General features: G+C 47.6%; 2 long non-coding RNA genes across 2 annotated transcripts; one reads left to right on the top strand and one right to left on the bottom strand.

Annotated features, from left to right (window-relative positions):
• The first annotated feature begins 12594 nt into the window (after positions 1 to 12594).
• On the top strand, positions 12595 to 17781 carry LOC142818390 (uncharacterized). Its single transcript, XR_012895882.1, has 2 exons — positions 12595 to 12886; positions 17552 to 17781. It is a non-coding gene; the product is annotated as an uncharacterized LOC142818390 (long non-coding RNA).
• LOC142818391 (uncharacterized) lies at positions 12652 to 16038 on the bottom strand. Its single transcript, XR_012895883.1, has 3 exons — positions 15735 to 16038; positions 13217 to 13372; positions 12652 to 12965 (listed from the first exon to the last, which is right to left on the bottom strand). It is a non-coding gene; the product is annotated as an uncharacterized LOC142818391 (long non-coding RNA).
• Positions 17782 to 23380: the final 5599 nt, after the last annotated feature.

The following is a 23380-nucleotide window of genomic DNA, read 5'->3' as shown; positions in this document are numbered from 1 at the left end:
CGAAGCGGACAGGGGACTGCAGACAGGGGAGTTGAAGAGGGAGAGCAAAGCGACCCCACCGCCGAAGAGGCTACCCGGTGAGAGTACAAGCTGTGGTGTGAGTGTGTGCCTGTGCCTGACTGTTTGAATTTTACAGTTTGAAGTGGTGTGAATTGAGAGTCTGATTCCAGGTGAGTGCTAGCAGTTTCAGTTTCAGCTTCTGTGGCAGTTGGGACTGAGAGCCTGCCATTGTTCCCTTGATTGCCTCTGATTAGCCTCAGGCTCAGCCTTCCCCTGTGTGACTCAGAAGGGGGCAGGCCTGACCTAGGCAAGCAGGCTTTAAAAAGCCAGAGCAGGGCGACCAGGGGAGCGAAGCGGACAGGGGACTGCAGACAGGGGAGTTGAAGAGGGAGAGCAAAGCGACCCCACCGCCGAAGAGGCTACCCGGTGAGAGTACAAGCTGTGGTGTGAGTGTGTGCCTGTGCCTGACTGTTTGAATTTTACAGTTTGAAGTGGTGTGAATTGAGAGTCTGATTCCAGGTGAGTGCTAGCAGTTTCAGTTTCAGCTTCTGTGGCAGTTGGGACTGAGAGCCTGCCATTGTTCCCTTGATTGCCTCTGATTAGCCTCAGGCTCAGCCTTCCCCTGTGTGACTCAGAAGGGGGCAGGCCTGACCTAGGCAAGCAGGCTTTAAAAAGCCAGAGCAGGGCGACCAGGGGAGCGAAGCGGACAGGGGACTGCAGACAGGGGAGTTGAAGAGGGAGAGCAAAGCGACCCCACCGCCGAAGAGGCTACCCGGTGAGAGTACAAGCTGTGGTGTGAGTGTGTGCCTGTGCCTGACTGTTTGAATTTTACAGTTTGAAGTGGTGTGAATTGAGAGTCTGATTCCAGGTGAGTGCTAGCAGTTTCAGTTTCAGCTTCTGTGGCAGTTGGGACTGAGAGCCTGCCATTGTTCCCTTGATTGCCTCTGATTAGCCTCAGGCTCAGCCTTCCCCTGTGTGACTCAGAAGGGGGCAGGCCTGACCTAGGCAAGCAGGCTTTAAAAAGCCAGAGCAGGGCGACCAGGGGAGCGAAGCGGACAGGGGACTGCAGACAGGGGAGTTGAAGAGGGAGAGCAAAGCGACCCCACCGCCGAAGAGGCTACCCGGTGAGAGTACAAGCTGTGGTGTGAGTGTGTGCCTGTGCCTGACTGTTTGAATTTTACAGTTTGAAGTGGTGTGAATTGAGAGTCTGATTCCAGGTGAGTGCTAGCAGTTTCAGTTTCAGCTTCTGTGGCAGTTGGGACTGAGAGCCTGCCATTGTTCCCTTGATTGCCTCTGATTAGCCTCAGGCTCAGCCTTCCCCTGTGTGACTCAGAAGGGGGCAGGCCTGACCTAGGCAAGCAGGCTTTAAAAAGCCAGAGCAGGGCGACCAGGGGAGCGAAGCGGACAGGGGACTGCAGACAGGGGAGTTGAAGAGGGAGAGCAAAGCGACCCCACCGCCGAAGAGGCTACCCGGTGAGAGTACAAGCTGTGGTGTGAGTGTGTGCCTGTGCCTGACTGTTTGAATTTTACAGTTTGAAGTGGTGTGAATTGAGAGTCTGATTCCAGGTGAGTGCTAGCAGTTTCAGTTTCAGCTTCTGTGGCAGTTGGGACTGAGAGCCTGCCATTGTTCCCTTGATTGCCTCTGATTAGCCTCAGGCTCAGCCTTCCCCTGTGTGACTCAGAAGGGGGCAGGCCTGACCTAGGCAAGCAGGCTTTAAAAAGCCAGAGCAGGGCGACCAGGGGAGCGAAGCGGACAGGGGACTGCAGACAGGGGAGTTGAAGAGGGAGAGCAAAGCGACCCCACCGCCGAAGAGGCTACCCGGTGAGAGTACAAGCTGTGGTGTGAGTGTGTGCCTGTGCCTGACTGTTTGAATTTTACAGTTTGAAGTGGTGTGAATTGAGAGTCTGATTCCAGGTGAGTGCTAGCAGTTTCAGTTTCAGCTTCTGTGGCAGTTGGGACTGAGAGCCTGCCATTGTTCCCTTGATTGCCTCTGATTAGCCTCAGGCTCAGCCTTCCCCTGTGTGACTCAGAAGGGGGCAGGCCTGACCTAGGCAAGCAGGCTTTAAAAAGCCAGAGCAGGGCGACCAGGGGAGCGAAGCGGACAGGGGACTGCAGACAGGGGAGTTGAAGAGGGAGAGCAAAGCGACCCCACCGCCGAAGAGGCTACCCGGTGAGAGTACAAGCTGTGGTGTGAGTGTGTGCCTGTGCCTGACTGTTTGAATTTTACAGTTTGAAGTGGTGTGAATTGAGAGTCTGATTCCAGGTGAGTGCTAGCAGTTTCAGTTTCAGCTTCTGTGGCAGTTGGGACTGAGAGCCTGCCATTGTTCCCTTGATTGCCTCTGATTAGCCTCAGGCTCAGCCTTCCCCTGTGTGACTCAGAAGGGGGCAGGCCTGACCTAGGCAAGCAGGCTTTAAAAAGCCAGAGCAGGGCGACCAGGGGAGCGAAGCGGACAGGGGACTGCAGACAGGGGAGTTGAAGAGGGAGAGCAAAGCGACCCCACCGCCGAAGAGGCTACCCGGTGAGAGTACAAGCTGTGGTGTGAGTGTGTGCCTGTGCCTGACTGTTTGAATTTTACAGTTTGAAGTGGTGTGAATTGAGAGTCTGATTCCAGGTGAGTGCTAGCAGTTTCAGTTTCAGCTTCTGTGGCAGTTGGGACTGAGAGCCTGCCATTGTTCCCTTGATTGCCTCTGATTAGCCTCAGGCTCAGCCTTCCCCTGTGTGACTCAGAAGGGGGCAGGCCTGACCTAGGCAAGCAGGCTTTAAAAAGCCAGAGCAGGGCGACCAGGGGAGCGAAGCGGACAGGGGACTGCAGACAGGGGAGTTGAAGAGGGAGAGCAAAGCGACCCCACCGCCGAAGAGGCTACCCGGTGAGAGTACAAGCTGTGGTGTGAGTGTGTGCCTGTGCCTGACTGTTTGAATTTTACAGTTTGAAGTGGTGTGAATTGAGAGTCTGATTCCAGGTGAGTGCTAGCAGTTTCAGTTTCAGCTTCTGTGGCAGTTGGGACTGAGAGCCTGCCATTGTTCCCTTGATTGCCTCTGATTAGCCTCAGGCTCAGCCTTCCCCTGTGTGACTCAGAAGGGGGCAGGCCTGACCTAGGCAAGCAGGCTTTAAAAAGCCAGAGCAGGGCGACCAGGGGAGCGAAGCGGACAGGGGACTGCAGACAGGGGAGTTGAAGAGGGAGAGCAAAGCGACCCCACCGCCGAAGAGGCTACCCGGTGAGAGTACAAGCTGTGGTGTGAGTGTGTGCCTGTGCCTGACTGTTTGAATTTTACAGTTTGAAGTGGTGTGAATTGAGAGTCTGATTCCAGGTGAGTGCTAGCAGTTTCAGTTTCAGCTTCTGTGGCAGTTGGGACTGAGAGCCTGCCATTGTTCCCTTGATTGCCTCTGATTAGCCTCAGGCTCAGCCTTCCCCTGTGTGACTCAGAAGGGGGCAGGCCTGACCTAGGCAAGCAGGCTTTAAAAAGCCAGAGCAGGGCGACCAGGGGAGCGAAGCGGACAGGGGACTGCAGACAGGGGAGTTGAAGAGGGAGAGCAAAGCGACCCCACCGCCGAAGAGGCTACCCGGTGAGAGTACAAGCTGTGGTGTGAGTGTGTGCCTGTGCCTGACTGTTTGAATTTTACAGTTTGAAGTGGTGTGAATTGAGAGTCTGATTCCAGGTGAGTGCTAGCAGTTTCAGTTTCAGCTTCTGTGGCAGTTGGGACTGAGAGCCTGCCATTGTTCCCTTGATTGCCTCTGATTAGCCTCAGGCTCAGCCTTCCCCTGTGTGACTCAGAAGGGGGCAGGCCTGACCTAGGCAAGCAGGCTTTAAAAAGCCAGAGCAGGGCGACCAGGGGAGCGAAGCGGACAGGGGACTGCAGACAGGGGAGTTGAAGAGGGAGAGCAAAGCGACCCCACCGCCGAAGAGGCTACCCGGTGAGAGTACAAGCTGTGGTGTGAGTGTGTGCCTGTGCCTGACTGTTTGAATTTTACAGTTTGAAGTGGTGTGAATTGAGAGTCTGATTCCAGGTGAGTGCTAGCAGTTTCAGTTTCAGCTTCTGTGGCAGTTGGGACTGAGAGCCTGCCATTGTTCCCTTGATTGCCTCTGATTAGCCTCAGGCTCAGCCTTCCCCTGTGTGACTCAGAAGGGGGCAGGCCTGACCTAGGCAAGCAGGCTTTAAAAAGCCAGAGCAGGGCGACCAGGGGAGCGAAGCGGACAGGGGACTGCAGACAGGGGAGTTGAAGAGGGAGAGCAAAGCGACCCCACCGCCGAAGAGGCTACCCGGTGAGAGTACAAGCTGTGGTGTGAGTGTGTGCCTGTGCCTGACTGTTTGAATTTTACAGTTTGAAGTGGTGTGAATTGAGAGTCTGATTCCAGGTGAGTGCTAGCAGTTTCAGTTTCAGCTTCTGTGGCAGTTGGGACTGAGAGCCTGCCATTGTTCCCTTGATTGCCTCTGATTAGCCTCAGGCTCAGCCTTCCCCTGTGTGACTCAGAAGGGGGCAGGCCTGACCTAGGCAAGCAGGCTTTAAAAAGCCAGAGCAGGGCGACCAGGGGAGCGAAGCGGACAGGGGACTGCAGACAGGGGAGTTGAAGAGGGAGAGCAAAGCGACCCCACCGCCGAAGAGGCTACCCGGTGAGAGTACAAGCTGTGGTGTGAGTGTGTGCCTGTGCCTGACTGTTTGAATTTTACAGTTTGAAGTGGTGTGAATTGAGAGTCTGATTCCAGGTGAGTGCTAGCAGTTTCAGTTTCAGCTTCTGTGGCAGTTGGGACTGAGAGCCTGCCATTGTTCCCTTGATTGCCTCTGATTAGCCTCAGGCTCAGCCTTCCCCTGTGTGACTCAGAAGGGGGCAGGCCTGACCTAGGCAAGCAGGCTTTAAAAAGCCAGAGCAGGGCGACCAGGGGAGCGAAGCGGACAGGGGACTGCAGACAGGGGAGTTGAAGAGGGAGAGCAAAGCGACCCCACCGCCGAAGAGGCTACCCGGTGAGAGTACAAGCTGTGGTGTGAGTGTGTGCCTGTGCCTGACTGTTTGAATTTTACAGTTTGAAGTGGTGTGAATTGAGAGTCTGATTCCAGGTGAGTGCTAGCAGTTTCAGTTTCAGCTTCTGTGGCAGTTGGGACTGAGAGCCTGCCATTGTTCCCTTGATTGCCTCTGATTAGCCTCAGGCTCAGCCTTCCCCTGTGTGACTCAGAAGGGGGCAGGCCTGACCTAGGCAAGCAGGCTTTAAAAAGCCAGAGCAGGGCGACCAGGGGAGCGAAGCGGACAGGGGACTGCAGACAGGGGAGTTGAAGAGGGAGAGCAAAGCGACCCCACCGCCGAAGAGGCTACCCGGTGAGAGTACAAGCTGTGGTGTGAGTGTGTGCCTGTGCCTGACTGTTTGAATTTTACAGTTTGAAGTGGTGTGAATTGAGAGTCTGATTCCAGGTGAGTGCTAGCAGTTTCAGTTTCAGCTTCTGTGGCAGTTGGGACTGAGAGCCTGCCATTGTTCCCTTGATTGCCTCTGATTAGCCTCAGGCTCAGCCTTCCCCTGTGTGACTCAGAAGGGGGCAGGCCTGACCTAGGCAAGCAGGCTTTAAAAAGCCAGAGCAGGGCGACCAGGGGAGCGAAGCGGACAGGGGACTGCAGACAGGGGAGTTGAAGAGGGAGTTGGGCAGAGGGAGTGACTGATGGTGATGAAGACCCGTAGCGCTTGTGCCAGTACTTCTCCTGTCTCCTCCACCTGTGCCTGTATCCAGACAGAGAACCTGAGCATGGATGCCTCTACCCAGGTCCTGGTGTGGTCTTGCTGTATTTGTGGCTTGCAATTCCCACTGAGTGATCTCCAGGCTGGGGGAGACAACCGTTGTGAAAGGTGCCTGCTGGTGGAATCTCTCAGGCAGCAGGTGGGAGAGCTACAGGAGGAGGTGGCCAGGCTGAGGAGCATTCGAAGCCATGAGGAATTCCTGTACAGTATTCCTGTGGAGTCCACGGAGGTCACTGTCCTAGGATGTGGGACTGTTGACCAGCCACTTATGGAGGAGGCAGTGGTGCAGGGTGAGCAATGGCAGCTGGTTACTTCCGGCAGCAGGCAGTGTTCCACCCCTGCTCCTAACCCTCCCACTGTGTTGTTACATAACCGTTACACTTTACTTTCAGCAGGAGACAAGGAGTCACTCCCCACGGTGGAGGAGACCAGGCCTTGCACCACCAAGGTTGAGCAGTCTCCTGCCACCACTGCGAGGAGGAAACGTAGAGTAGTGGTGGTTGGAGACTCTCTTCTGAGGGGAACGGAGGCACCCATCTGTCGCCCTGACAGCTCATCTCGAGAGGTATGCTGTCTGCCAGGGGCCCGTATCCGAGATGTTACGGAGGCATTGTCGAGGATTATCCGGCCCTCTGACTACTACCCCATGCTACTCATCCACGTGGGCACAAATGATACTGCCAGGTGTGACACTGAGCGGATCAAGTGTGACTACAGGGCTTTGGGAGTACGGGTGAAGGAGTTTGGAGCGCAGGTGGTATTCTCTTCTATCCTTCCTGTCAAAGGTAGGGGCCCGGGCAGAGAGAGGTGCATCCTGGAGGTGAATGCCTGGCTGCGACGATGGTGTCGCCAGGAGGGATTCGGCTTCCTTGATCACGGGGTGCTCTTCCAGGAAGGACTGCTTGGCGGAGATGGAGTTCACCTTTCCAGGAGCGGGAAGGCCTTGTTTGGACACAGACTGGCTAACCTTGTGAGGAGGGCTTTAAACTAGGTTTGTCGGGGGCAGGTGAGCAAAGCCCACAGGTAAGTGCTGAATGTGCGGGACTGGGAGATGGGTTGGAAATGGGGGGGACTACGGCCTATAATGGCAAGGAGAAAGGAGGGTCAGGGCACAACAGGGAGGCAAGATCAAATCAGTATCTTAGATGCCTATATACAAATGCGAGAAGTATGGGTAATAAGCAGGAAGAACTGGAATTGCTAACCAATAAATACAACTATGATATCATTGGTATTACAGAAACCTGGTGGGATGGGACGCATGATTGGAATGTTGGTATGGAAGGGTACGGCTTGCTCAGGAAGGACAGACAGGGAAAAAAGGGAGGAGGGGTTGCCTTGTATATTAAAAATGTACACACTTGGACTGAAGTGGAGATGAACGTAGGAGATAGCTGTGTAGAGAGTCTCTGGGTTAAGCTAAAAGGGGTAAAAAACGAGGGTGATATCATGCTAGGAGTCTACTACAGGCCACCTAGCCAGGTGGAAGAGATGGATGAGGCCTTTTTTAAACAATTAACAAAACTATCCAAAGCCCAAGATTTGGTGGTGATGGGGGACTTCAACTATCCAGACATATGTTGGGAAACTAACACAGCGAGGCACAGGCTATCCAATAAGTTTCTGGACTGCATTGGAGACAACTTTCTGTTTCAGAAGGTTGAAAAAGCTACCAGAGGAGAAGCTGTTCTGGATTTGGTTTTAACAAATAGGGAGGAACTAGTTGAGAACTTGAAAGTGGAAGACAGTATAGGGGACAGTGATCACGAAATAATAGAGTTCATGATCTTAAGGAAAGGTAGAAGGGAGACCAGCACAATTGAGGTTATGGATTTCAGGAAGGCAGATTTTGATAAGCTCAGAGAACTTGTAGGTAAGGTCCCATGGGAAGCAAGACTGAAGGGAAAAACAACTGAGGAGAGTTGGAAGTATTTCAAAGGGACGTTGTTAAGGGCCCAAAAGCAAACAATTCCGCTGTGTAGGAAAGATAGAAAATATGGCAAAAGACCAGCTTGGCTTAACAAGGAGATCTTGCATGATCTCAAAATAAAAAAGGAGTCATATAAAAAATGGAAACTAGGACAACTAACAAAGGATGAATATAGGCAAGCAACACGGGAATGCAGGGGCAAGATTAGAAAGGCAAAGGCACAAAATGAGATCAAACTAGCTACAGGCATAAAGGGAAACAAGAAGACCTTTTATAAATACATTAAAAGGAAGAGGAAGACTAAGGACAGGGTAGGCCCACTGCTTAGTGAGGAGGGAGAAGCAGTAACAGGGAACTTGGAAATGGCGGAGATGCTCAATGACTTCTTTGTTTCGGTCTTCACCGAGAAGTCTGGAGGTGTGCCTAACGTAGTGAATACAAGCAGAGAGAGGGTAAGTTTAGAAGATAGGATACACAAAGAACAAGTTAAAAATCACTTAGGAAAGTTAGATGTCAGCAAGTCACCAGGTCCTGATGAAATGCATCCCAGGATACTCAAGGAGCTGATAGAGGAGGTATCTGAGCCTTTAGCTATGATCTTTGAAAAATCATGGCAGACAGGGGAGATTCCAGAAGACTGGAAAAGGGCAAATATTGTGCCCATCTATAAAAAGGGGAATAAGAACAACCCAGGAAATTATAGACCGGTCAGTTTAACGTCTGTCCCAGGGAAGATAATGGAGCAGGTAATTAAGGAAATCGTATGCAAACACTTGGAAAGTAATAAAGTGATAGGGAATAGCCAGCATGGGTTTGTGAAGAACAAGTCATGCCAAACTAATCTGATAGCTTTCTTTGATAAGATAACGAGCCTTGTGGATAAGGGAGAAGCGGTGGATGTCATATACCTAGACTTTAGTAAGGCATTTGATACGGTCTCGCATGATATTCTTATTGATAAACTAGGCAAATATAACTTAGATAGGGCCACGATAAGGTGGGTGCATAATTGGCTGGATAACCGTAGTCAGAGAGTTGTTGTTAACGGTTCTAAATCCTGCTGGAAAGGGATAACAAGTGGAGTTCCTCAAGGGTCTGTTTTGGGACCCGTACTATTCAATATCTTCATCAATGATGTAGATATTGGGATAGAGAGTACTCTTATTAAGTTTGCAGATGATACCAAACTGGGTGGGGTTGCGACTTCTTTGGAGGATAGGGACATAATTCAAAATGATCTTAGCAAGTTAGAGAAATGGTCAGAGGTAAACAGGATGAGGTTTAATAAAGAGAAATGCAAAGTGCTCCACTTAGGAAGGAACAATCAGTTCCATACATACAAGATGGGAAGCGACTGTCTAGGAAGGAGCATGGCGGAAAGGGATCTAGGGGTCATAGTGGACCACAAGTTGAATATGAGTCAACAGTGTGATGCTGTTGCAAAAAAAGCAAATATGATTCTAGGTTGTATCAACAGGTGTGTTGTAAGCAAAACTCGTGAAGTCATTCTGCCGCTCTACTCTGCACTAGTTAGGCCTCAGCTGGAGTACTGTGTCCAGTTCTGGGCGCCACATTTCAAGAAAGATGTGGAGAAATTGGAAAGGGTACAGAGAAGAGCGACAAGAATGATTAAAGGTCTAGAGAACATGACCTATGAAGCCAGGCTTCATGAACTGGGCTTGTTTAGTTTGGAAAAAAGAAGATTAAGGGGGGACATGATAGCGGTTTTCAAATATCTAAAAGGGTGTCACAAGGAGGAAGGTGAAAATTTGTTCCTCTTGGTTTCTGAGGACAGGACAAGGAGTAATGGGCTTAAAGTGCAGCAGGGGAGGTTTAGATTGGACATTAGGAAAAAATTCCTAACTGTCAGGGTGGTCAAATATTGGAATAAATTGCCAAGGGAGGTGGTGGAATCTCCCTCTCTGGAGATATTTAAGAACAGGTTAGATAGACATCTGTCAGGGATGGTGTAGGTGGAGCTTGGTCCTGCCTTGAGGGCGGGGGGCTGGACTCGATGACCTCTCGAGGTCCCTTCCAGTCCTATTATTCTATGATTCTATGATTCTATGTCTGTGTGGGAGGACGTTCACAGCCTAAACCCACAGGGCATGGGGGAGGGGCAAGACTTGTGTTTGCCCAGGAAGGTTGCAACTTTTTAAATGTAAAAAGCCAGAATTGTCAATGTACAGTTGGGGTGGATGTGTTCCTACTGCTTATGTTAACTTGCATAACCACTGTACTGCTGTTACTAAGAATGGTAACGATGTCCACTATGCATGATTTTGTACCAAAACCCTGGAAACTGTTACAAGATGTACCCAAGGACACGCTGGATGTTCAAAAGCTTTGGGACCCTGGTATTTCACTGTTAATACTTGTAATTAGTGTTGAAGCTTCTCACCTGAGAAGGGACATTCCAAAATTGATATGCTGTATGGGAAGGGAAACTGAGGCACGGCAACATTTCGTGCAAAGGAACCCATGTAAGGTGTCTAATGAAAGCTTGTTCACTGTTGATTCTATGTATGAGATGTGTGTATATGTGTGAGGTTTATATATGATGATTCTCATTAACAATCTTACTCTCGACATTTTCTTTCTTTCATTAATGTATCTTTAGAGTTTAGATTCTAAAGGATTGGCCCAGCGTGATCTTGTGGGTAAGATCTAAAGTGGAAATTGGCTTGGGACTGTGGCTGAGTCCTTTGGACCAGGAGGATCTGTTTGGAGTTGGTGAGTGGGTTTTGGTAACCTCTCACCTGTGTATGGAGGCCTAAGTCTGGTGATGGCACCGGGAAGCTGAAGTGTCTAAGGGGTTTTGCTGGTGAGGCTTCCGGCTGACCGGGGAGGCAGCTGAAGTGCTCGGTGTAATTTGAGGGGTACCTGGAAAAGGACCCCGGTTGAGGGCGGTAAATAGCCCTGGTTTTAAGCAATTCGCCCTGAGCTGACACTCTCAGTGGTGCCAAGACCTGGCCTGGTGTATGATAGTGATGTATTTCGCAAGAGACACAGAACCTGGTCAATTGAACTTTAGATCAAGACCCCACGCTATTCTAAATTTGATTTTGAGACTGAGAGTTTGATTGGTTAATGAGGCATTTCTGAACTCAACTACTTAATATTCTCTGTATAGCTGTGATGGTACTCTTTGCTTACTTTTTATGTCTTCAAGCGTTTAGTCAAGTGTGCATAATGTATTTCCTATGTTTTATCTTAGACCTACAGAAAGAAATCACAGCCAGTGTGGCCAGAGGCTGTCCAGCACCGTCTGTGATTTGGTGGGCATGTCATGATTATGAGGGTTAGCCAGCAGCCTGGGGATTAAGGGGTTAACTACACCTAGCCAGGTGGAGTGACCAATAGGAATGTAGGTGGGACTTTTCAAACTGGGACAAAGGAATTTGGGCTTTTTTTTTTTCTCCCTTTGGGCTCTCTGAGAGTTCTCTGCAGCTACAGAGAGGGACAAGCATGTCTCTCTCTCTCTCCAAGACATCATTCTTTTTCTGTAAGTAGGGTAAAGTTTAGGTAGTTTCGTTAGGTTTTATTGTGTTATGGATTGGGTATGGGATCTGAGATCTGGCACTGCTTAAAAGATGTTTTGGCTTTTCTTTGTAACTAAGTTCTAGGCCCATGGAGTTTCTCCATGAGTATATTTTGTTACCTTCCTCTCCAGTCATTATACTTGCAACCAGAATATTGTTGTAATAATAAAAGTTCTTTCTTTTCTTTTCTTAACCTGGCAGTGGTTAATGGTGTGCCCTGATTTTTGTTTTAGGGGGAAGATTTCCCAAATGATCTTTCCCCTGGTTTCTTTAGCAACATTTGGGTGGTGGCAGCGGAAGTTTTATTCCCAAGATCTAGGTTTTTAAGATCTTGGGGGAAGTTTTATACCAAAGCCTGGTAGATAAGGCTTTGGGGTACACTTGCTGACCCCCACTTCTGCATTTATCATGCCAGAGTGGGGAAGGAGTCATGACAATCACTTTCCTCTCTTCACTGCTTAAAAATGGATTCCTTGTGGATCCCCTCCATAATTTTTCCGGGGATTGAGGTAAGGCTGAAAGGTCTGTAGTTCCCTGGATTGTCCTTCTTCCCTTTTTTTCTTTTTAGGATTGGCACTACATTTGCCTTTTTCCAATCATCCAGGCCTCTCCCAATCTCCATGAGTTTTCAAAGATAATGGCCAAATGCTCAGCAATGACATTTCCCAACTCCCTCAGTGCCCTCGGATGCATTAAATCCAGACCCATGGATTTGTGCATGTCTCGCTTTTCTAAATAATTCCTAACCTGTTCTTTCTCCACCAAGGACTGCCCACCTCCTTCCCATACTGCATTGCCTAATGCAATAGTCTGGGAGCTGATCTTGTCTGTGAAGACAGAGGCAAAGAAAGCATTGATTAATTAACACAAATCATATATTCAAAATAACACACAAACCTGTTAGCGAACATTATATTAATTTGTCCTGGCACTCATTAAAGGATTTAAAGGTGGCTATTCTCTTACGAATCAATTTCAGGAATCAGCTAGAGAGAGTCGGTAGAATTAGCCTTCATATGCAAATTTGATACTCTCATGGCTTGAACAGAGACATGAACTGGATGGGCCTTTATATTTAACACCGAAATGATATCAAAAGCTAAGTATTGGGCTCTTACAGCCTATTTTATTAGCATCATTTAGCATGGATACTTTAAATGACAGGGTTTTTCTCCTCCCACAGCCTCTCTTTTTCTGCTTTATAATTCAACCTGCGTGCTTCTTGCTCCATATTCAGTGGTTGAGAGCATACTTACTTTCTGATACTTACCATGGTGTTGTTTTAACACTCAAAAGCTAGTTAGTAAGAAGCATCAGATATTTAGTACACTCTCTTCCACTGGAGTATGTGTATTCAAGTATATTTTCCCCTCCATGCTAAATGCATTTTTCATGGGGAAGACTTAAAATGCAATAGTCAAATAACCCATGTGCAATGATAAGAAATTCATGCTATTTTCACCGTGTAATCTTGTTTATTCAATAAGGATCATGTTGTATTCACTATGAACTAATCTGTAATAACATGTTACATTCCTTGCAAATTGGTTTGGAATTTTTCCTTCTCTCTTGCTTCCTCCCATTTTCACACCATCAAGACTTGCAAGACACCATGAGCGAAGAATAAATGCATAGCACTCTGCAATGACTCCCCTGAGCCAGGCATCTGAATACACCCTTTATCTTTAAGGTATTTACAGTTAATCCTTAATTCTATTTGATTCTTGGAAAATGCCACAACTCCCTTTGCAGAAACAATGTGATATGACCTAAAGAAAAAGGGCAAAAATAGAGAAAGAAATCAGCATTCATGGTTTCAAAGGAAGATCTTAAATTCACATCAACAGTATTGTTCCAGTTCTTGTTTCTATACATTTCAGATACAAGTTAAATACACTTAAGCTTTTCTGTTTTACAGCCCAGTTCATAGTTCTGTGGTCACCAACAGGTCAATTGCGAGGTGTCCGGCTTGCCCCCCCCCCCCATTTTCCCCCCATCCCCAAAAAGCCCCACTACCTACCTCAAGTGAAAATGGAGGTAGTGTAGGTTTCCCACGGATGGATAGAAGTCCCACAGCTTAGCGCCACTTCCGGCAATTCCGGAAGTGCACTGGCTGCTCTGCCGGGCGTACTGCGGGAAGGAACATCGGCTCTGGAGGAGGAGCACGGTGACTTCCCTGCACCACACAGAAGGGGTGAGTCAGCCCAGGGGCAGGCATGCACAGGGTTTCCCTGCGCAGCGGGCGGGGGGGTGGTGGGGGCGAGTTGGCCCCGGGACAGGCACGCGCTGGGTTCCCTGGTGGGGGGAGAATCCTGGGAGGAGGTAGATGCAGGGGACTCTCTGCCTCCACTGGCACCCAGCCCCCTGCCCCCACTGCCCCAATTCCACTCCCCAGTTCCCTCTTCCCACTCCCCTGTCCCCAGCTACAGAACTCTGTCCCCATTCCCATCCCCACTCTCTGAACTCTGTCCTCATTCCCCTCTCCCAAGCCACAGAACTCTGTCCCCACTGGCACCCTGTCCCCAGCTGCAGAAACCTGTCCCCTGCCCTCCCAGCACACTGTTCCCTCTCCCCTGCCTCCAGCCACAGAACTCTGTCCCCACTGGCACCCTGTCTCCTGCCAAAGCACCCACTAGCACCCTTCCCTAGTACTATGTCCCCTGTTCCCACCAACACAGTTGGGGCTACATTAGTGAAGCTTGGGGGGTAGGGTAGAGGAGGGTTTTTTTACATCTCACTTGTGTGGCCCCAACTGATTTTTCTTGGGTCAGTGACCCCTGACTCAAAACAGGTTCCCTGCCCTTCTCAGAAATAAAGACAGCGCAGAAACTTTTTGTTTGACAGTATTTTATTTAAAAATGAAGCCTGGTCAACAAACCCCAAATTGGGGCCAAGCCCCCATCTGGCCACAGCATCATAACACTCCTGTGCTCCCCTTTCCCCCAGACACTACATCTGAGCCTATCATACACTGGAACCCCCTGCCCTGAGCCCCTTACATACCCCAACCAAAATTCCTGAAACCTCACATCCAGAAGTCTGTGGCTTGCTTAGCACCCTAACCCTACATCTGACCCCAACACTGTCCAGCCTGGTGCCCTCTCCCCGAGCCAGTGTCCCCTTATCCACCTTCTCCTGCATCCATATTTCCTCCCAGAGCTTGCACCTCTCACCCCTTCCCAGACTCAAATCCCTTACTCCCACCTCAGAGCCTACACATCCTATTTCAAGCCAGCAAGGTTACAGCTAGAATACAGTAGTTTTTCAGGATTCTGGAGATAGCCCAGAAAAACTCTTCCGCATCCAGGGATGCATTTGTTCTTCTACTTTTTAGTGGAAGAGCAAACATGATCTTTCGGTCACCCCTAGATTCCTCTTTCCACGAGGAATAAGGGGGCTTCCAAAAGAAGGGTTTTTTTCTGACATTTGGTCCAGTCTATACAGGCCAAGTATTGGAAAAACCTCTTCCTACAGAAGAATTGGGGAAAAAAGCAGCAGTATAAGGGTTGGGGATAGCAAGTGATGGAGAGGAGAAGAGAGAGAGCAGGGCTTCAAGGAAGGGGCGGGGCGGTTGGCTTGTTCTGTCATTTAAAAAGTGATCTTGGGTGTGAAGAAGTTGGAGACCACTGTCATAATGCATAGCTCAATCGGGTGCTTTTCTAGCTGATGGGAGAAAAACAGACAGAGAGAAAGGTAAACCCTGCTGCTTTAAAATAATAATATTTTGCCCTTCAGTAGCACCTTGCATTCACAGATCTCAAAGTACTCATTGATGAATGGAGCCTCCAAGGATTGGTAATCCATCAATCCTTGTGCCTTAACCAGAAAGCTATTCCTCTTCCCAGTGGCCCTGCCTATGCCCAGGAAATGTTCTAAACCCATGGCATTCCTCTGCTCTCCTGCAGAGGGTTTCATTAGTGTAACCCCCTTTTTCCTCCCCGGGTTACTCAGGAGGTGTGCCTGGGCACCTGATGATGTTGTCTGGTTGGGGAAAACCTATCCACCCTCTTGCTGCAGTCCCTTGCTCATAAAGAATGTACAATGGCGGTGCCTCTACCTGGCTGGCCCTGTTCACACTGGTGTGCCTTGGGAGCCTCCAGGAATAAATTTATTCCAGCAATAAACTGGATCTAACTCTAGCACAACAATTACAAATCATAAATAATATACATCTAATAGATTGCATTAGAATGAACAACGAAACAGGCTTTAACAAATTAACAGTGAATAACATCAATTCACACAGTACACAGATGTAAAAGGAACGTATCTAGCTGCCATTTGCACTGCCAGTATTTATCCCACCCCAGTGTGCACACCCCTGGACTCAGAGTCCCAGACTCTTGCTTGCGTGGGCATGCTTGATGACCTGCAGCTGTAATGGAGATTCTCTGTAGGTAGGGTGTATGTGGATCCAAGCTATGCAGCAGCAATGGTTCACTGGGTTGACTTCTCTGCCTCTCTTTGAACCCAGAGTTAGTCTATATCTCTGAGGTCTGTCCCAGGCAGCATTTTCCCAAAGATGCCCAGTTACTCACAATCTCCTTCTATGTGCTGGATGCAGAGTAGCTTCTAGCCACCAGTACAGCCAAAGGGCCTCCCCTCTAGGGCAATCAGAAGCAGCCTGCTAGATCCCAGTTTCAAAGGCTTGCTGTCCCAGTCTGTAACTGTAACATAACAGCTCCTGAACTGGATCAAACTCCTCCACAGCAGCCTGGCTCCCTTTCTGCTCCAAAAATAGAGGGAAGAGTCCACAGACTGCTTAGTCTTCCTCCACACACCTGGAGAGTCTCAGATCTCCCCAACAAGTGTCACTTCCTTCCTGTTTTTCCCCAGGGTTCATGGGAATTGTAGTCTGAGGCTAGACTGCAGCACACAGGGTCTTCCCAGAAAATAAGCAGAGGCACCTTTAGTAAAGGGACTACATTAGTACAGGTTGAGCCTCTCTAATCCAACAGTCTCTCATCTGTAACATCCGTGATCTGGCATGATTTTAGTTAGCCAGATGTCCACTTATCATGGATATGGCCAAGTCTCCCACAGCCCCATAAAGTTTGTTTATAGCTACCAGTCCTAGCTTTCAATGTTTTGTGCTGTTATTTAGTTTTAATTTACCCCTAAATGTCTTTTAAGAGCCCAGTGAGCAGAGGAAGTATTGGTAATGCTGCTAGACAGTATTGACCTCCTGTGATTTGGCAAATTCTCTAGTCAGGGCCTGAAGGTGCTGGAAGAGAGGTTCAATCTGTAGTAGTGAAACTGAATACAGGTTAAGCTGAAAAAGTGCAATATGCAGCTGAATTATTTCCAGATTGACTCCCACTAGGGATATGAGGGATTAATTGGATAACCAGTAAGCATCATCCTTAACAGGTGATGCTTACCAGGTCTGGTTAACTAGTAACTAATGGGGGCTGGAGTAGCTCCCCGCCTGCCACAGACAGGCTGCTCCTATCATCCGGAGCAGACTCTGTCTGCAGCAGGCCCAGGTGCCCTGCACACAGGGGCTGCTGCAATGACTGGAGCAGAGTCACCTCATAGGCATAGCTCCTGCCTGCTGTGTGGGGGTCACTTTAAACCAGTTAAATGGGATTTTACATCCCTAAATCCCAACCGTTTCCTCAATAACAGGCTTTATAGGAAACATGGCTCTCTGGCTCCAGTTCCATTGATACATCTTCCTTATTTTACAAAACATTTTAATATAAATATTAAAAACAAAAAAATGATACCCGGACCCCCCTCCCTAGTCTCCTTTTGGCCAGAGAGTCCTAGTACATTGCTGAGTTGTATAGTATGAGATAGCTTGATCTCCTCAACAAGTGACCAGGCCAGAATGAGCCTGCTCCCTCCATATCACCTGTATCTGCATTTAATTAATTCTCTCTCTTTCTCAGGACTCTTTCTATGTGTGTGGCCTCTCAATGATTCTCTGCCTCTCCATTCTGTGATGATCTTTGTCTGCTTCCTGTGACTTGTAGGCATCTCCTCTACATTCAGATCACTTGTCCCTTTGATGTACTCACCTCCTATGAAGTGTGCCACTACATTCTCACACCTCCTTCTGGTGTCTCTGTAATGGCTAGATTTCTCACACCTAAGGTCTTTGGTTCACCTTTTGCACTCTAGTGCTTGCTTTCTCTGATTGTTGGTCATCTCCAAACTTTCGGATTGCTACCCATTCCTGCTTCTCCATGTGGGAACTAAAGATACAGCCAGGAATGACCTTAAGTGGGTTACTGCGGATTATGTAGAGTTGGGAAGAAGGATCAAAGAATTCGGAGTGCAATATTCCTATCCATATGGTCTGAATCGTAAGAAAAAGTCTTGTGTAACAGTCTCTTATCTGTTTTCACAGCTAACTCCACCTTCTTATTCTATTGGCATGCTGCAGAGAAGGTTGTGGTGGTCAAAGCTGACCTGCTTGCAAATTCTATGAATTCTTCCAAGTCAGAATATGGTCCCTTGTTGGTGAACAAAAGATCCGTCTCTTGAAAACTGAGCTCACACCACCAGTAATGTTCCTTCTGTTTTCCATCCATGTGTGGACTTTTTCTGTCCATGTGCAGAATAAATTATGTGCACTGAGGCATGTGTTAATGTGCACCACCAGGAGAAACATGAACCTAGCTGTGGGCACTCCACTAATCAGGTGGGTGCAATTGGAATCTCTCATGACTGACCACACAAGAGCACAGCTTACAGCAGTGGCCGCCAGCTGCTTTACTTCAGTGAACTCACAGTTCTCATGCTGACATTTTGTTGCATTAGCATAGAGTAAAGCTGGATGTGCACTGCTCTATCCATGTGTCTGAGTTACTTCCAGCCTAGCTCCATCTGTTCCCTATTCCCCTGCTGTCCCCTCAAAACCAGTCCTTCAATGGAACATGGCCCTGTTGTGATAATTGGGCTGACAGATTTACCCTAACTGTGAGCTCAAATGTAAAAAATTCATAAAAGTGTATAAGATGATACAATAACCTACAACAACCAAATGTTGATGGAAAATAGCTGTTTTCAATAATTAATGTTAAAAGCAGGTGCAAGAAAATGAGACATAAGGACTAAATTAGTCCAAACAAAAAAAGGCCATATTGATATAATTTAAGGTTTATGTTGAAATCATGCTTGGTAAAAAGAGAAAATGTGGAACTGGAAATTAACGGACCAAAATTGATGTTTTAGATATTAAGCCTAATTAGTAGACAAAATGAGGAAATGGGCTATTTCACCTATCACTCACTCCCTTTGTCCTTAAAGAGACAGTGATAGAAGTCAGAAGAATAGATGAGCTACTAAAATAAGCTTCATCGTAGATGCCACACCCAATTCCTTTGGCCCTGGATCTGCATCTTCATAATCCTGAGAGATGCCCTGATCACACCAGAACAGGCCAAAGAGAAGTATCCAGATAACATCAACACCTCTATTGGCTCCAACTGAATCCCACTCACCAGCTGGGATTAAATTGGGTTGGAATTTAACAGCAGCAGTAACGGCAACAACTATAGCTCATCTCAATTATTTTTCTCTCTCTTATCCAAAAGGACAGTTATTACTATCCTCGATGCCATCTAAGAAACTGTCAAACAGTGAGATTTTTTCCTTCTAAAATCATCCAGCTAAATGGAAAAGGAACAAGAAATGTTACTAAAATGAAGTACTTACTGTGATGGGTTGGGTTACAGAAAACCCCTTGAGACTGTTACCTTTTGGGCTGATCACTCCACTGAATCCATGTACCTGCCCTCGGGGGTGCCCCACCACTCTGTCCTGAGAGCCAGAAGCCCTGGTATTTCCCAGCAAAGTCACAGAGCTGGGGTAACAGACCACAGCAGAGTAACAGAGAATAGCTCAGCCCTGGGAGGGCTCAGTCACAGGGACCTAACACAACACAGCCTTAATGGGACCAAACCCCCACCATCTTAATCTGTATAAAAGTTTTACACAGAGAAAGCCTATAGAAACTGGCAGATCATCCAATCCAGGACTTCCAACATTAATAGCACCAAAGAATCTTCAGATGAGAAACAATTACAAGGCATCCCTGGGACGTATATTTCCCATGATGCTATTTCTGGAGATGAATCAACCATCAGGGCTATTGGTCAAGATTTATTAGAAGAAGGAGGAGTATTGTCGTTGCGTGTAGAGATCCAAGCCAACATCAATGTTCCATTCCATTAGGGGCTATCCAAACAGAATTAGAGACAGTCACTGCTCCCAAAGAGCTCGCTAGACGAGCGGTTCCCAACCTTTTCCAGATGGGGACCCATTTTGACAATTCAGGAACTCTTGGTGACTCAAAGCAATTCAAAAATGGGGGGTAAAGGGTGGGAGGCAGTGCTGTAACTAGTTAATTTTGTGCCTGAGGCAAGAATATAAAATTGTGCCTCCTCCTGTTTATATATTCATAGTAGTTATTTCATAGAAAAACTGAAAATACGTTAATAATAAAATAATAACACTACATTTAACTCAAAAGTTGTGGTGGCAGAAAGACACTCATCCCCAAACCGCTCCCTCACCTCCCCTCCCTCCCCCTGGATTAAACCCCACACACAGAGGCTGGAGGGGCTGGGAGTCTCACAGTCAGACGCCTGGGGGGCACACTTACTCAGGGGCCTGAGAGTCACACTCAGGGGCTGGGAGTCAGGGCCTGGGAGTCTCACAGGTGTTAGAAAAACATTAGAAACATAATACACATTATTCAAAAGAAAAACAAGTAAAATTAAGTATTTTACCAAACAGTTTCACCTGAACTTAAATTAATGGAATGGTTGAGCTTGCGTTTGCTTTGCTAACTGTTGTATCCTCAGAATTGTTGTGGCGAGTGCACATTGAAGATCATCTTCCACATTTAATTTATTTCAATATTTGTTTTTAATTGTAAGCAAATGTGAGAAGCCTGATTAACACAAGAAAGTATTTGGAAATGGAAGTAAAATTCTCAAAACAACTTCTGACAAAAGTGGATAGTCCACTCTGCGTCTGATCCAGAACTGATTATTTGGCATGGTTGAGAACTCTGCTTTTATATCATTGCTGTTGAACATATTGATAAATTGTTCCTGGGTGCCTTCAGGTACATCACAAACATCCACACTGAAAGAATTTGTTGCAAGAGCAAACAACTTTCCATCTGTATCTGGAAAATATCAGAGTAGCTCATCACTCAAATGTCTCAAATTCTCCTGTATCGACAATTGCAAATCGTCGTTAATATTAATGTCACTTGGACTTTCTTCAAGAAAGGTTGCTAGGGTTGGAAACATTTTTTTATATCAATTTTCAAAATCCATAACTGGAGTTTCTTTCTGAAGGATTTTATTTTGTCCGATAATTGTAGAATTTGGTCCTTGAAGTGATATATTTATATCATTTAGTAGGCCAAAAATGTCCTCTAGGTATGCTATTTTATACAAACTCTTGGGGTATGTCTACACTACCCCGCTAGTTTGAACTAGCGGGGGTAATGTAGTCATCCGCAGTTGCAAATGAAGCCCGGGATTTGAATTTCCCGGGCTTCATTTGCATGAAGCCGGCCGGCGCCATTTTTAAATGCCGGCTAGTTCGAACCCCGTGCCGCGCGGCTACACGCGGCACGGAGTAGCTAGTTCGGATTAGGCTTCTAATCCGAACTAGCTGTACTCCTCGTGGAAGCCTAATCCGAACTAGCTACTCCGTGCTGCGTGTAGCCGCGCGGCACGGGGTTCGAACTAGCCGGCATTTAAAAATGGCGCCGGCCGGCTTCATGCAAATGAAGCCCAGGAAATTCAAATCCCAGGCTTCATTTGCAACTGCGGATGACTACATTACCTCCGCTAGTTCGAACTAGCGGGGTAGTGTAGACATACCCTTGTTTTCCGTAAACAAATATTCATACTCAGTTTTGTTCTGTGACATAAAAAATGTTTTAAGTTCATTTCGTAACTCAAACACCCAATTTAGAACTTTGTCTTCGACAGCCACCTTACTTCAGTGTGAAACAATAACATTTCATGCAAAGAACCTAGTTCCGAACAAAGGTTTTTAAATATGTGAGTTCCAAGTGTGCTGGACTTAATAAAATTTACAGCTTTAATAATGTCATTAAGTATCTGGTTCAAAGAAATAGGTAAAGTTTTATTTGCTAGTATTTGCTGATGGATGAAATAGTGAGTTCCAATTATTTTTGGAGAAACATTTTTAACTAGGGCTTGGAAACCAGACTTGCAACTAAGCATAGCAGGAGTCCCATCTGTGCAAATGCCGCACAAGTTTTTCCATTCTATGGAATGTTATTCAAAGAAAATATTCAAGATATTGAACATATCTTGTGCAGTGGTCATAGTTTCCAATAGTTTGCAGAACAAAAATTCTTCTTTTACATATTCATTTTTAATATACCGAACATACACCATCAGTTGTGCAAGATTATACACATCAGTTGTCTCATCTAGCTGCATACTGACTAATCCTCCGGGAGAATTTTTAATTTCTTTGATGACTTGAGATTTGATGTCATTAGACATGTTGGTAATTCTACGCTTAATTGTAGTAATGGACATGGACAAGGTTGCAGCTTTTTCAAAGCATTTGCACCTACCAAAAGGCGGACAATCTTCTAGGTACAGGGAACTAGAGCTTCGGCTATGGTATGCGCTTTCCTAGCTTTCACAATTTTCAATGCTACAATGTATGAGGCTTCTATGGCAGCTAACTTTTGTTGCTGATAAGACCCACCAACATCAAGTCAGCATTTCTTGACACCTTCTGCTTTTTGTTTACAAAATCCACATCTCTGCTCCTAAATTGAGGGTGTTTAGTATTTAAATGACATTGCAATTTATTTGGTTTCAGTGATTCATTGGAAAGAACTTTCATGCATATGACGCATTGCGTCCTTTCCACTCCTGCTGTAATTATCGAAGTAAATCCATACTTGATGTATTTGTCAAAGTACTTTCTTTATGCTGAAGTCATTTTTTCAAATAAAGGGCAAAATGAAATTTACAATCCCCTGCTGTATTAATAACAAAAATACATGCACACAATAAGATTGCTGCTTACTAACAAATGCACTTACACACATTATGATTGTGGGACGCGATAAGTCAGAGATGGCATATGTTATTTATACCAGGGCTTCTCAACTTCGGAAGCCTCAGCAGCCACAGTGATACCCACAACACATGCCGAAGGCTGCAACTGAGCACGGCTGCATATATGCAAGTATATGCAGATCACAATATTTACTAAAATACTCCCTCTCCTACCCCAGAGCCAGACACCCTCCAGCTCCCCCACTCCAACCCAATCCCCTTCCCCTCCACTAGAACCAGGTACTCCTTAGTCCCCTGCTCTAACCCAATGCATCCACTCCTCCCCCAGAGCCAGGCACCCTTCAGCCCACCCGTTGCAACCCAATTCCCCCCTGAACATAGTCCCAGACTCTACCCTGGGCCTGCCACACACCCCCAGCACAGTCCCAGCCCCTCTCCCCAGACTCCCGAATAGTCCCAGCCCCTCCCCCGGCATCCCCCCAGGCTCCTGAACACAGTTCCAGCCCCTACCCCGGCACCCTCCTCCCACACAGAACACAGTCCCAGCCCCTACCCCCAGGCTCTGAACACAGTCCCAATGCCTATCCCGGAACCCCCTAGCACAGTCCCAGCGCCTACCCTAGCAACCCCCCCAACACAGTCCCAGGGTTTACCCCCGGCCCGCAGAGCACAGTCCTAGCCCCTTCCCCAGGCTCCATCACAAGGCCTGAGCTGCCTCCCCACCCAGGCCCAGCATGCAGAGCTCACCAGCACAGAGGCAGCCCCAAGGCAGCTGCAGACAAGACCACTCCCCGCTGGGCACCAACCGCATGTTGAGTAGCCCTGATTTACACAATGCCCAGTGGCACAGTGAATTTTGCCAGCTGCAAAAAACCTGGTCAGGGCAGCGGGAGGACCCCAGTCTCCCTGCGGGTGCAAGTCAACCAATGCAGAATCTTGGCCGGCCAACATCAGCCATGGGAACCCCCATTGAGGCAGCTGGAAACATCTCAACTAGACAGCTGGACACCTGGCTCCCCACCCTCACCTACCTGAGCTGGGTGCTGCTTCTTCTCTGGGTTTCCTCGCCTTCCTCCAGAGATATTTCCCTAATCTGCTCCGAGTCACTGAAATGGTATTCAATTCAATTGATTGGTTTAACT

This window comes from Pelodiscus sinensis, chromosome 15 (genome assembly GCF_049634645.1).
Source record: "Pelodiscus sinensis isolate JC-2024 chromosome 15, ASM4963464v1, whole genome shotgun sequence".
Classification (NCBI taxonomy): Eukaryota; Metazoa; Chordata; order Testudines; family Trionychidae; genus Pelodiscus; species Pelodiscus sinensis.
The sequence above is the reverse complement of the archived record's forward strand: the minus strand, read 5'-3'. Positions and strand labels throughout refer to the sequence as shown.